General features: G+C 39.3%; 1 protein-coding gene across 1 annotated transcript in view; it reads left to right on the forward strand.

The window, feature by feature from the left end:
• The first annotated feature begins 3,061 nt into the window (after positions 1–3,061).
• TBRG4 (transforming growth factor beta regulator 4) overlaps positions 3,062–14,730 on the forward strand; it is a 1,565,288-nt gene continuing 1,553,619 nt past the window's right edge. The window contains exon 1 of the mRNA XM_044066066.1: positions 3,062–3,457. The gene's annotated coding sequence lies outside the window, so the exon portion shown is untranslated. The remainder of the gene's footprint in view (positions 3,458–14,730) is intronic.

The following is a 14,730-nucleotide window of genomic DNA, read 5'->3' on the forward strand; positions in this document are numbered from 1 at the left end:
CAAATGACGCCTGAGTGAGAAGCCATGCAGATTTGCCTGTGACATCGTGAATATTCATTGTGCAGTTGTAGTGTGCCCTTCTCCTCAAAGTAATGCGATCTCAGAATTCAAATATTTAGGTGATGAACTTACATCAAAATCATAGTAGTAGTGGAGAAAATCGATTCTGTAATCAGTTGTTTTGATATGTTTATTTTACTGTTATCAGTTGGCACTGCTTAAACAACAGTTGTAAAATATTGCTCATTTAACTTGCACATTCTGTGTTGTGTACTGAATACTGAAATGTCAGAAATGTGAGCGGTTAAAGACTAAACCCATACACGCGCCCCCACATAGGACTACATTTCACCCTTGTGTCAAATATAGATGTTCATTCTCTAGGTTTTAATCAACATTTTCCAAATATAAAAGTTTATTCTCTAGGTTTCAATCAAACATTTTGTCCAAAAACTCTCTGGACATTATACACTTGTCATAAACATATTCCTGGCAAAATGGTATGTTCCACAGATAGCCTTTGATCTACTATTTATTTGGATTTTTATTTAAGTTTATTATACAGAGGTCACTATGTATGAACCTCATTATACCAAAGATATTATTTATCCATTTTGAAGTCTAATAAGGGTAAGTTTATTACAGTCTGTTCAAGAACTGCACCACTGACAAAAATTGAGAAACTAGAAGCTTTGTTATATGGATATGGATACTAAGATACAAGCCATTAATATGTTTTAGTCCCTTTACTCTTATACGCAGGTCAGGCATACTTTTTATGAACTGGAGGAGAAATTGTGGATAGCAATTAAAAATGAGTTTAAGGATTTTTATCTGGGAAGGAAAGACAGAAAAGGTCAAGTGGGATAAGATGAGTCTGCCAATAGAACAAGTTGGACTAGGATTACCTAATTTGAGGGACTATTTTAGAGAAACACAGTTAAGGCTCTTATACATAGCACAGGCAGAAAACTATAATTCAAAGTGGAAAGGGATGATGCTGACACAGGGAGGAAACTCAAGAAATAAGGAGAGATTGGGATTTTGGATGCAGACTCTTAAGGAGAACAATCAAGATCAGACAGAGTATTATATCCATAAAATAGCAGGGAGCATTCTAAAAACCAAACCAGCACGAGAATGGAGAAAAGAGATTTTGCCAATAGGGTTGACTGTGGTCAGGGATACAGATAATAGTCAGGAGGGCTAGAATTTATTGCAGACAACTGGCAAATGAACCAAGGCATTGGAGCAAATAACTAGAAAGGAAAAGGTAATAGATTGGGAAGAGGCCAAAAATTTATTTGGCTGCACGTTAGAGATTTCCTTCTCTACCAAGGATTGATATCAGAGTATAGGCAAAGGGAAAGAAATAGGGGGCTCCTACATGAAAGACCAGCACTGGTAGAGTTTTTAATAGAATCTAGAACAGAAACTGCCATTAAAAAAGGAATAATTAGTAAAGCATATAAAATACTGCATGATAATTATAAGAATCAATCAGAGGAGCTTAAAAGGGATTAGGAAGAGAGACTGGATAAACAATTCACAAAGAGACAATAGGGGGATATATGTATATCTCCCAAATATGCAACAAAGTCTAGAAGAGTTAGGATATTTGCCTGGAAATGTTTACATATGTATTTTTATACCCCAAAAAGACTCCAAAGAATTTTTCCTCAGGTGGATAGCAAATATTGGAGGTGTGATGGGCAAGAAAGAGGTAGCTGGGAACCTATTTTTTGGAGGTGTGATGAGCTGGCAGACTTTTGGGATTCCCTGCAGACCGCTTTGTTGGAAATGCTGGGTGAGCAAATTGGACTGACTGGGGAGATGATTTTTTTTTTTTTTTGGAGCTATGCTACAATGACCATTAAACTGAAAAAATAACAAATGTGATTTTCTACAAAAATGAAGTATTGTCATAATGATAACAAATATATATATATATATATATATATATATATATATATATATATATACAAATGAATGTATATACACATACATATGTATAAATGCAAAAATACAGTCATAAAAATGCAGTGTAAATTCATGCTGTGTGAATAGCATAATAATCAACTTGAGCATATGAAATGCGTATCCAAAGACCTCTCCCACGTAGACACAACAATCACATGCATACACACACCCGCACACACACACATATGCACATATAGACATGTACCCCCCATCCCCCACCACACACACACATAGAACCAAACAGTCACTATGAAAATATAAAATACACATGTGAAAAAATATATATAAATATTGTAAAAAATATATGACAATATAAAAATAATGATGATATATATATACACAAGTACACACACCAAAATGTATATAATATAATATATATAAAATGTAATATATGTATAAAACAAAAAAATATGTATATATATGAATAATATCAGTTTGTTCCTGTATGCACACTTAATGACATATAGGCTTTAAACTTTCTAATAAGGGACAGCCGTAGTTCATGTCATTTTCTGACAACTGTTGTGATTGTGTCTGTTACTTAGCTGTTGTACACTGCAGTTTTGACACCTACTACATAGTTACAAATACTGATCCTCCTTATCTCCTGTGTTGTAATGTGTGCCATCGCACAACAGAATGTTATGTACTTTGTTTTGCACACTCTTTGTGATTTCTACTGTAGTTGAACGTGGCTGCTTGCTGGACAGTATTACTAATCCATATTCATTTTACGCAAATACATAGCAGTTATTTTTCAAGTCAGTGAAAGCAGCTTCCGCAGTCCTAGAGAAAAATATAAGTACATCTTGCTAATCAGAATAAGCAACGTACAATTTAATAGTTATTATTCATCCGACAATCCTGAATGGATATTCGTGAGGAGGAAGCACATCTAATAATGTTTATTCACACACATTTATACAAATCTACTGGTAATCATTAGCGGACCGGAGTTCCGCTGCAGCGACCCCTAACCGGGAAAAGCCGAAAGACGTTTGTTACAAAAAAAAAAAAAAAACAACATGTGCAGAGTGTTGGGCGGTCCTTGCTTCTGCGCGTCCGGTGGGGTAGTGTTGTAAGACAAAGCCCAACTTTGAAAAGTATTTTAATTAATTTAAAGTTACTAGATCAACATATCTGGGGAACAACATGCCTTTTTCTGAACAATGACAAGAATGCAACTCAGATGTCTGGCATTACTGACTAAAACCCTTAAATTTCTACCAGAAAGATCAAGCATTTTACGAAAGACAAAGGAAAACCAGACAAAAAATACACCAAAAACTACAAAGCTAAGGAATGCCATAATCTAACCATGCACATTGCTTCACATGAAGTAATTGAAGTATACACTGTGGTCATCTATTAGAACGGATGGCGCTAATTAGTTACGTCATTCTTGTGCGCCATCCTTCACCTTGCCTGGGTTATGGTGTCTAGTATTTTAACCTTATTTTACAGTGTATATCTTTAGGTAAGTTTGATTTGCAGCAATCAAGAAATAATGTTAGCACAGTTATGCACCATCCATTCTGAGGGTAGACAAAGGCAGAGCTAGGGTGCGGCTGTTGAGTTGAGCAGTCTTGGCTGTGAAGGTTATAGCCACCATGCGCTTTTTGGGATGTTGCGGTTGGGTCGCATAGGCATTTCAAAGTAAAGTTTTTGAATATTTAACAGTGATTTCAGTGTTAAAGGTTTTTGGAAAGAGTCGGCAAATTTGTTTTAGTTGTTTGTTCGAGTCCCTATTTCATACTAGCCGGCTAGTAGCTGTGGCCAAGAATGAGTGTTGAATTACAGATGGTTGTTTTCATTTTGTCCAGCGTAGTACAATTAATCTTGTAGTCCGCAATGATTAAGAAGTTAAAGTTTGGGAGTCTGCTGTAAGTGTCAGATGTCTGTCATGCTCGGTGTTATTAACCACAAATTTCTACCGAGTAGATGTAAGCAGTTTGAAGTTGGGGGGGTGCTTTAACGTCTGATGCGGTCTGGTGTCGAATGGGGGTGGGCTGCAGGCGAAGTAAGTGTTTGTATGTGTATTTTTTTTGTGTGTGTATATGTGTATATATCTATAGAGGGAGATTTTGGCTGCCGTAAATAGCGGGCATGTTCAGTTTTAAGTGATTTGTCACAATTCTAACATTCATGGTTGTAACACTTCCTTCTGTGGTTTCACAATAACTTTAGCGATTTACAACCCTTGCACCTTTATTTTTGTATTTTTTCACAGTGTGATGCTCCGGCTCCTTGTAATTCTCTCTGGAATGCCCTCTGATCTTCGATATTGTGTTAGACATTCCACTAAAGCTGTCAGTTCAGTGTGTGAAAGCATTTTTTTTGTGAAAATACGGATGGCCAAGTTATTGGTTTAACTTCTGATGTTGTGATTCTAAATCCTGCCAAGGATTATACTTATTTCAGTTCAGCAGGAAATTCCGATGACAGCAATGTTGATGTTGAGTAGGGTCCATATCGCAGTGAAATCTTTTTCTAAAATGACTACTTGGCCACAAACTGTACCACACTTTTCTTACACGGTTATGAAAATTACTTTTACTAATGTCCTACTGTAAAGTACTATGGGTCTTAATATTGTTAGAGTAAACGTGTATTTTGATCTACCTTTGGTTTTTCAAATCATTGTATTGCTTATCCATGTGTATTTTGTCAATGTTTTTGTTTTCTCTCTTTTTGTGTGTTTAAACAGTCATCACACACATACTTATTACTCAATATCTATTCTTGTGGTGCTTTTCTTCCTGGGTCTCTGCTGAAAAGTTTTTTTCTCTACCAAGACAGATTTTCGTGGTCAAAAAGTAATAAACTGAAATAAAATAAAACTGGGAAATCACAAATAGTATGGCTTATACTAGGATATAATGAATTTCTTTTGCTGCAGATTACTAAATTAAATATGTATATATTCTTTACTGGTGACTGCATTACTTTAATTTTGTGGTTGCACTAACTGTTGGTTCACAGCAGTGCAATGTTTTTGTTAATGTTTTGAAAGGCAGTATTTGTATGGGTAGAGTGTTTTTTATTTTGAATGAAGCGGAGGAAGTTGATGAATCATATTTTTCTGTTAAAAAAATAGATATTAATATGAAATTAAGAAGGAGCACTGTAATGCTACTTTGAAGAGTAGTGACATGGACAATAAGAAAGCACCCAGTGCAGTATTGGTTAGATTACAATGAAGGTGAATGCATTTAGTGTTTTTCTCCTGTCACAGTTGAAGCAAAGGAAATAAAATAAGAACAAGTCTCCTGAAAAAAAAAAAAAAAGCCGGCTATATTTCAGTATTTCCAGTTCTACTTTAACACTTGTTCGCTGTCCAGCATGATGTCACGTGAGGTTGAGTTTCAGAATGCCAATAGAAGCTCTTCCTTTACAGTTTTAACTGAAATAAATAAATCCAGCAATGAAAATGCACATAACAGTTGCTATTATGGTAAATGCTGTTGCAGTGAATGCAAAACAAAGGCTGAGCACTTACAAAAAATGGAAGAAATCGCTTCAAAATAGTTCCCTCCACAACCCCTTTTTTTCCATTTTTGCATATGCGGTCAGGGTGTCACTTCAGCAGTGGCAGTCATATACAGTGAAAGGTCACATTGCCTGGTGGCTAGCCCTATTGCAGCTACTCTTCCGTAACACACACACTCACACCTATGCATCCAGTCACAGGGAGGAGATGCAAACTCCGCACATAAGACACCTCAGCTGAGAATTGAACCAGAGAACCTCTTGTTGAGATGCGTTTCTGTAGAGGGTGGCATTGCCAAGTCAATAAAACTGGCTCATTTTAATCTTTACGGATAGCTTTAGGTATTCAGAGTATAAGTAAATAGTTAGGTCATTTTTAAGGGTGGAAAATGTTATGTCTCTCCTCGTTTTTGCTGATGTGCCATGTTTTTATTCAGCTGGTGGATGTAAGATTGCAGTGTGCCATTTGTACGCTGCCAATGTATAGTATATTTTAATCATTCATGTGTCTTGGTATAGTTAACATTTTAGCTGTTAATACTATGCATATGCCTATGTTTTGTCCCTTTCTATGGTATTGTATTTTTTTGGTTTCCTTGTACATTCACTAGACTGTAATAATTAACTTTGGGTATTCTCTTTTAATAAGATTTTGTTTAATAACTTTGAAATTCCACCAAAGACTCTAAGATTGTTTGATTATGTGGGGGGAGTAGAGAGTAAAACATTACATACAAAATGGTTATGTCATCTTCTTTGTGCATGCTGCTCCTATAAGACATTTATGTCTTCAGATTTGAGACTTGGGGAGTATTCAGTATAATTGTTTTTGTAAAGTCTGTATGTAACCTTATGCAGCTCTTTTTAATAGTATAATTGCTTGATTTAACTGAATGGTTGCATCAACCAAACTACAATGTATTATTCCAGCATTGGTCTGTTTTTCTGTAGTGGTAAATTGCAGTCTGGGCACCTTTTTGTAAATGCAACACATAATTGGAAAAGGTATGCGTTGCTTAGGACACAGATGACATGTTGGGATTATTGGTCATCCACATGTTAATTTTGTTCATTTGGCATACTGTTTGTGTGTGCGTGTGTGTAAGTAATGCATTTAAGCAGTTGTTGTGTTAAACCTTAGTATAGCCAAATGTAAAAAGTAAGGGATGAATGAGGGCAGGTGGAAAAAAAATAACATCTCTGGAAAGTGAGGCAAGTTGACGTGGTGAGCAGCTAAAGAATAGCAGAATAAGCTAATTAGTCTAATGTGAGCTGTGCTGCTCTATTAAGGGAGAGTTTCATTCAGAAAGAATGTTAACGCTTAGGTTTAGAAAGAGGCTGATTATTAGATGTTATTTTGTAATGTGGGTGGTAAGGTCTAGAAAAAAGTACAGAGGATTAAGGTTGTGAGCTGCTGAGTTGCTTCATATAGTCCAATAATTGATTTCATTAGCTTTCATTTGCCTGCTGTGCAACTTTGAGCAAGTCACATAAGCAGGCAGTCTTTTAGAGCAATTGGGCTAGGCTTCTTAGTGGTCTCTTGGACTGCTGCCTAATATGTTTGTAAGTAATGCCAAATCTGCATGTCCAACTATTAGTAAAGTGTTTGTTAATATCTTGTTTTATTTATTTTTTTATTTGTTTATGCTTATATCTGTTGCTGGATAAGTTAGTTGAAATGATTTAGGGATGTGAGATCCACCTTGGATCCCGGGAACTACCGCCCCATCAGTCTGACGAGCCTAATCTGCAAGGCCATGGAAAGTATTATCATGGAACTTGTAAAACAAAGATATTGGCAACCTTCAAAGACTGGACCCCACCCAGTTTGGGTTCGTGAAGGGCAGATCTTGTCTCCTGAACCTGATTGACTTCTTCAAATCAGTCTCCAGAGCCGTGGATGAGGGTAAGGCAGTCTACACACCCTATCTGGACCTTGCTAAGGCCTTTGACACTATCCCCCACTTTGGAAATCATAGATAAGCTTATTAAGCTAGGCATTAATCCCTACATCACTCGATGGGTCGCCAACTGGCTTACTGAAAGAACCCACACTGTAAAAGTAGCTGACTCCAAATCCAGCTCCAGACAAGCAGAGTACCTCAGAGTTCAGTCCTGGGACTGCTCTTGTTTGGCATCTACTTTTCTGAAGTACAGGCCAACACTAAGGGACTCTGGCTAACAAAGTTTGCAGATGACTGCAAACTGGGAGCCATTATTGAATCCCAAATGATGTGGATACGCTACAAAAGGGCCTTACAGAAACAGATGCTTGGTGCCAGAGCCATGGGATCAAGCTCAATGCCAAGAAATGCATAGTTATCCCCTTTGGGAAAAAAACATGTACCCATGAATTACAACATAGGTGGCAGTACACTCAACACCGAAAGTGTGATAAGAGACTTGGGGACACAGGTGGAGAGTGGACTCGCCTTCAATAACCACATCGCCACAACAGTCAGAATGTCCTTCTCTGTGGCACACCTCATCACTAAGGGCTTTTCATCTAGAAAAAAGGAGGTCATTGTCCCACTGTACTCATCCCTCATTAGACCCATAATAGAATACAACGTCCCATTTGCTATGTACCTCTCAAGACATCTGTACCAACTGGAAAGGCTGCAGAAATACCTCACTAAACGAGTCGCAGGCCTAAAGCAGATGCCCTATGCTGACCGCCTTAAAAAACTCCAGTTATACTCTGTCACATATTGTCTACTCAGAGGCGATCTCTGCTTAACATACAAGGCCATGTCAAACCCAGAGCTGTTGGACATGCTACACCCAATCCCTCAAAGCCACACGCTCTAGGGATCTAAACCTTGTCATCACATTAAACAAAACATGCTGGAGGGATAGGTTCCTGACCCAGAGACTCCCCAGACACTGGAATAGACTGCCCATACATGTCAAGCAGAGTACCTCCTTGGCCCGCTTCAAAAGGAACCTTGACGATTTAATGGGAGAAAGGAAATTCACCCCGGGGATCACGTCAAGTCTCCCTGCTAGATAGGGGTCCAGGGAAGTTAATAGTGTGGGAAGAAATAGCCAGGGAATTGTTATGGCTAGGCTTGTATTGGCCCTAGGGCCGATAGCCTAGTACCAACCTATGAGAACATGGCTGGACCAACAGATGTACGTAAAAAATGCTGCATACTTCATTTATTTTGAGGCTATGATTGCTAAGGGTGGGCATTGGAGGGGAGATGAATGTTGTGCAGTCAGAGTTTTGCTGTATGGGGGTAGCACATGCTGTGGTTGGTTTGGCTTTCTGTTTTGGTAGGGCATTGATTAGGTTGCAGAGCAGTGGCGTGTAGCTATTGCCCCAATATGCTTAACTTTAAGAATGTTATCTGTCCAAAACTGTTGTGCTTGCAGTGGACTGTTTAAAACATGTAGCAAAACAGACTTTTTGTTTACTGTTAGTGTGGACTTTCCACTGTCTGGCTGAACTGCATATAAACTTAAATGTCCTGATTTTTATCCTTTCTACAGAATTATCAGCAAATGCAGAGGATCCCTTGTTACTGGCAGAGCATTAATACTTTAGGATTGCTACTCTTGCATTATAAATCATGGGATTAGCAACATTTCTTTCCATTTTCAAATGTACCAGTTTATGTACTGTTGTATTCCTGGCATCATGCATTCTTTGTGTTTCATTCACTGTGTTTTCATGTTGTAGTTATTTTATGTACGCCATATGAGTGGTCATATTATTGATACTGAGCTGAGAATGGAGTTGGTCTTGATCAGTGCACCACCTTGGTTCTCATTCCCTCCAGTAGAGCTCTTTTTTTAAGTGTGTACCTTTAACTCCAAGTGGGTGTGGCTTCAACCTTTAAAAAATGAAGTTATCACCTTACAATTCTAACAAATACTAATTGACAGAGGGCCTATATCAATACAATTGTGTTTGCCATCATGTGCACTTCAAGATAAAATATTCTGACACCTTGTATGTAGCATGGTTTTATAATTATTAATGCAAATATGAACAGGCAATATTTGATGCCTAGAGGCGCAGTAGGCTGTAACTGCAGAAACGCATGGAGACATTATTCTGCTATAATGAGTTAACAAATTAAGTAAACGAGTGCTTACGGGCAGACTTGTGGAAATTTTCCACAGTCCAGTGACAGTGTCTTGGCTCTGCCTTATTTGTGTACCTTCCAGGTTCTGTTGGACGTGATCCTTGATGAGTGTATTCTGTGGTTAGTTTAGAGAGAAGACCCGCAGACATGTTGCTTTGGTCAGTCAGTATCAGAGACTTTTGGGCTCTTGTAGTAAAACAGCTTGTCTATATTATGTGCTATAATGCAGATTTTTTTCTGCTTCATCTATAAATCCTAGTTGATCATTAAGATTTGCTGTAACTATAGTTTTCGATTATGGTGCAGTTTCTGGTTAAGATACTAATGCATTCCTGTTTGTGTATGTTACTCTTGTGGCATGGTTACTTCACTTCTGGACAGAGAGTAACTAACATTGCTGAAGGAGAAGGAAAAATACAGCTGCCCATACGCATGTGATGTTTATTTTTGTTGGTTAGTATTACGAAGGTGAAAAAATCTATAATGGTATGAGTAAGAGATGTGGAAAAAACATGCTACATAGTCATAATTTGCAGTCTGTTGTATCTAATTCATGAAAGTTGTTGGTGACCGACTGATATGGTTGGACGTGTATTAAGTGGTATCTGTGTGGATAGAACTTACTATATTAAACATATTGGAACTAAACGTTATTTTTATAGGATATTGTCAGCAGCATGAGTGGTGCAGGATGCTGATCCTGTTGTGAAAGATTCTAAAATTCCTTAATCTTGCTCTGGAAGAAAAGCTTGGGTTTTGCTGTTTTTATTTTTTGAAAGCATATGTACAGCCTTCTCTAATGAAGTGTGTTGAGACTTTTGGGAAAAGTATTGCTTACAGGAAGTGGTTATGTTAAGAAATGCAAATCTTTATTGAGTAGTATACAAAAATCTCTGTGGACCTGCTTTGGTTTATCATCAAGTATAGTAGTATATAACAAGAAAAGCTTTTTGTCGATTGACTAGAAGAACTTAGTTGGTTTAAATGACAGGTGCCAAACTTAAATTTGAGAATGCTGTATTGCATGAGTGCTGGTTGTACAGTTCCTGTGATTTGTACTTGGAGACGCATCTCTTTACCTTAAGATTTTTTAACTTGGAGTCTGTATGTTTAACTTGGAGGGGTGCAGGAGAGTATAGCTCCCTTGCAAAGGTTTTTTTTTTCTCTTCCATTCAGTGTTGAATCATTCAGGAAGTGCTACTATTTTGTGATCACACTTTTTTGAGTGACATTCACAACATAGCAACATTTGTCGCAGAACCCAGAATAACTCTGTTAAGTTATGTGCGCTTTCAAGTGGATCCTGCTTACTAAGTCAGAAAGACGCTTCTATGAAAATACATGTGGACTTGTAGAGTGATCATACCTCTGTCTTGTAGAAGGCCTGGAAGCATGTTGTTTTAGCATTCTTCATTTAATGAGGTGAAGCTTTTGAAGACTGTGATAAGCAGCTGTTTATTCAGTGGAAAGTTTGCTAATAAAATCCAGCAGAAGCATTTCCGAAGGCCAAGTAAAAAACAGAGGGGCACATGAAAGTAGTTGTTTTCTACAATGCTTAAAACACTTGTGCATAGGAGTTGGTATATGAGCTGAAGGAAGGCGGACAGGTATGTGTCTAGCTTGGAACTGACTTGCAAGCTTTTCTCCTCCTTTCCTCTTATTAGTCAAATTAGAAAGAACTGGTAAAAGAACAAAATGCTCTATTTTTCCCTCTTCAGTGAAGGCATTCAAGAAGTCATCGGAGCATGCGTATATGGTACTTGAAGTGTGAGATAGTAACCAGTCACTGGTGATATTTGTATGCACACAACACGAGAGAAATTAATACTATTGTATTCTTGATGTGGAAAGTCTGTGGATGGTCTCGAGTTTTGAAGCTAGCAGCTTCATGAATTACTAGTCTCAAAATTAACCTGAGAAGATAAATGTCTTTGGATTTTTTTATGTCTTTAGTCCTTTATTTGATCATCAACCAATACTGTAATTGTAGTCATAGTCATACAAATGGCTGTAAATTATGGTCATGTGTGTGTGTGTGTGTGTGTGTGAGGGGGGGGGTTGAAATGACTGTAATCCAATTTTTATTAATATTATTATTGCATCCTAATATCTGAGGTGTTAGGATGGATGCACAAGCCAGTGCATTTCTTTGTGCCGGTCCCAAGCCCGGATAAATGGGGAGGGTTGCGTCAGGAAGGGCATCTGGCGTAAAGTTTTGTCAAATCCATACATGCAGACAAAAGTACACATATACATACTGGATCAGTCGAGGCCCGGGTTAACAACAACCACCACCAGTACTGTTGGCCAACAGGGTGCTGGCGGAAATTGGGCTACTGTTGGCCGAAGGAGGAGAAGAGGTGGAAGGCATGGCCGAAGGCAGGTAAAAACTAGGACTGTGATAGTGAGGGTCGCAACTTTGAATGTTGGCAGTATGACTGGTATAGGGAGAGAGCTAGCTGATATGATGGACCGAAGGAAGGTTGGTATATTGTGTGTGCAAGAGACCAGATGGAAGGGGAGCAAGGCTAAGTGTATCGGAGGCGGGTTCAACTTGTTTTATCATGGTGTGGATGGGAGGAGAAATGGCGTAGGCATTAATCCTAAAGAACAGTATGCTAAAAGTGTTTTGGAGGTGAAAAGAGTGTCGGAGTGATGTTTTATGAAGCTGGAAATTGATGGTGTAATGATGAATGTTGTTAGTGCATATGCTCCACAAGTTGGGTGTGCGATGGATGAGAAAGAAAAATTTTGGAGTGATTTGGATGAAGTGGTGATGACTGTACCCAAGGGTGAGAGACTGGTGATTGGAGCAGATTTCATTGGGCATGTTGGTGAAGGGAACAGAGGGGATGAGGAAGTGATGGGTAGGTATGGTGTTAAGCAAAGGAATGCAGAAGGTCAGATGGTAGTGGATTTTGCGAAAAGGATGGACATGGCTGTGTTGAATACGTATTTTAACAAGAGGGAGGAGCATATGGTGACACACAAGAGTGGAGGAAGATGCACACAGGTGGATTATATCTTGTGTAGTAGGGCCAGTCTGAAGGAGATTGGAGACTGTAAGTGGTGGCAGGGGAAAGTGTAGTTAGGCAGCTTAGGATGGTGGTTTGTAGGATGACATTGGTGATCAAGAAGAGGAGGATGAGTGTGAGGGCAGCACCAAGGATCAAATGGTGGAAATTGAAAAATCGTAATTGTGAGATGATGTTCAGGGAAGAGTTAAGACATGCACTGGGTGGCACTGAAGAGTTACCGAATAGCTGGGTTAACTACAGCAGAACTAGTAAGAGAGATGGCTAGAAAGGTGCTTGGTGTGACATCTGGAAAGAGGAAGGAGGACAAGGAGACCTGGTGGTGGAATGAAGAAGTACAGGAGAGTATATAGAGAAAGAGGTTGGAGAAGAAGTGGGATTGTCAGAGAGATGAAGAAAGCAGACAAGTATAAGGAGATGAGGTGGCAAAGGCTAAGGATAAGGCGTATGACGAGTTGTATAAAAGGTTGGACACTAAGGAGGGAGAAAAGGACCTATACCGATTTGGCTAGACAGAGGGACCGAGCTAGTAAAGATGTGCAGCAGGTAAGGGTGATAAAGGATAATGAGGGAAACATACTCACAAGCGAGGAGGGTGTGTTGAGGAGATGGGAAGAGCACTTTGAGTGACTGTGAATGAAGAGAATGAGAGGGAGAGAAGGTTGGATGATGTGCAGATAGTGAATCATGAAGTGCAGTGGATTAGCAAGGAGGAAGTAAGGATAGCTATGAAGAGGATGAAGAACGGAAATGCTGTTGGTCCAGATGACATACCTGTGGAAGCATGGAGGTGTTTAGGTGAAATGGCAGTGGAGTTTTTAACTAGTTTGTTTAATGAAATCTTGGAAAGTGAGAGGATGCCAGAGGAATGGAGAACGTGTTTTGGTACCAATTTTTAAGAATAAGGGTGATGTGCAGGGCTGTAGTAACTACTGAGGGATTAAATTGACCAGTCACAGCATGAAGTTATGGGAAAGAGTAGTGGAAGCTAGGTTAAGAAGGGAGGTGATGATTAGTGATTAGCAGTATGGTTTCATGCCAGGAAAGAGCACTACAGATGCGATCTTTGCTTTGACAGTGTTGATGGAGAAGTACAGATAATGTCAGAAGGAGTTGCATTGTGTCTTTGTGGATTTAGAGAAAGCATATGACAGGGTGCCTAGAGAGGAGTTGTGGTATTGTATGAGGAAGTCGGGAGTATCAGAAAAGTATGTAAGAGTGATACAGGATATGTACGAGTGTAGTGTGACAGTGATGAGGTCTGCAGTGGGAGTGATGGATGCATTTAAGGTGGAAGTGGGATTACATCAAGGTTCAGATCTGAGCCCTTTCTTATTTGTAATGGTGATGAACAGGTTGACAGACGAGATCAGACGGGAGTCCCTGTGTACTATGATGTTTGCAGGTGACATTGTGATCTGTAGTGAGAGTAGGGAACAGGTGGAGGAGACTCTGGAGAGGTGGAGATGTGCTCTAGAGAGAAGAGGAATGAAGGTCAGCAGGACTAAGACATATTCCATGTGTGTGAATGAGAGGAGGAATGGTGAGGATGCAGGGCGTAGAGGTGGCGAAGGTGGATGAGTTTAAATAGTTGGGATCAACAGTTCAGAGTAATGGTGAGTGTGGAAGAGAGGTGAAGAAGAGAGTACAGGCAGGATGGAGTGAGTGGAGAAGTGTCAGGAGTGATTTTTGTGACGGACGAGTACCAGTAAGTGAAAGGGAAGGTCTACAAGAGGGTAGTCAGACCAGCTATGTTATATGGGTTGGAGATAGTGGCATTGACAAAAAGGCAGGAGTCAGAGCTTGACGTGGCAGAGTTGAAAATAAGAGATGCCCTGGGTGTGACTAGGGTGGACAGGATTAGGAGTAAGTATATTAGAGGGTCAGCCCAGGTTGGAAGGTTTGGAGACAAAGCCAGAGAGGCAAGATTACATTGGTTTGGACATGTGCTGAGGAGGGATGCAGAGTATATTGGGAAAAACATGCTAAGGATGAAGTTGCCAGGTAACAGGAAAAGAGAAAGGTCTAAGATAAGGTTTATGGATGTGTTGAGAGAGGACATGCAGGTGGTTGGTGTGACAGAGCAAGATGCAGAGGACAGGAAGAAATGGAAACAGTTGATCTGCTGTGGC

The sequence above is a fragment of the Protopterus annectens genome, chromosome 3.part0, assembly GCF_019279795.1.
Source record: "Protopterus annectens isolate FY-2018-M chromosome 3.part0, PAN1.0, whole genome shotgun sequence".
NCBI lineage: Eukaryota > Metazoa > Chordata > Ceratodontiformes > Protopteridae > Protopterus > Protopterus annectens.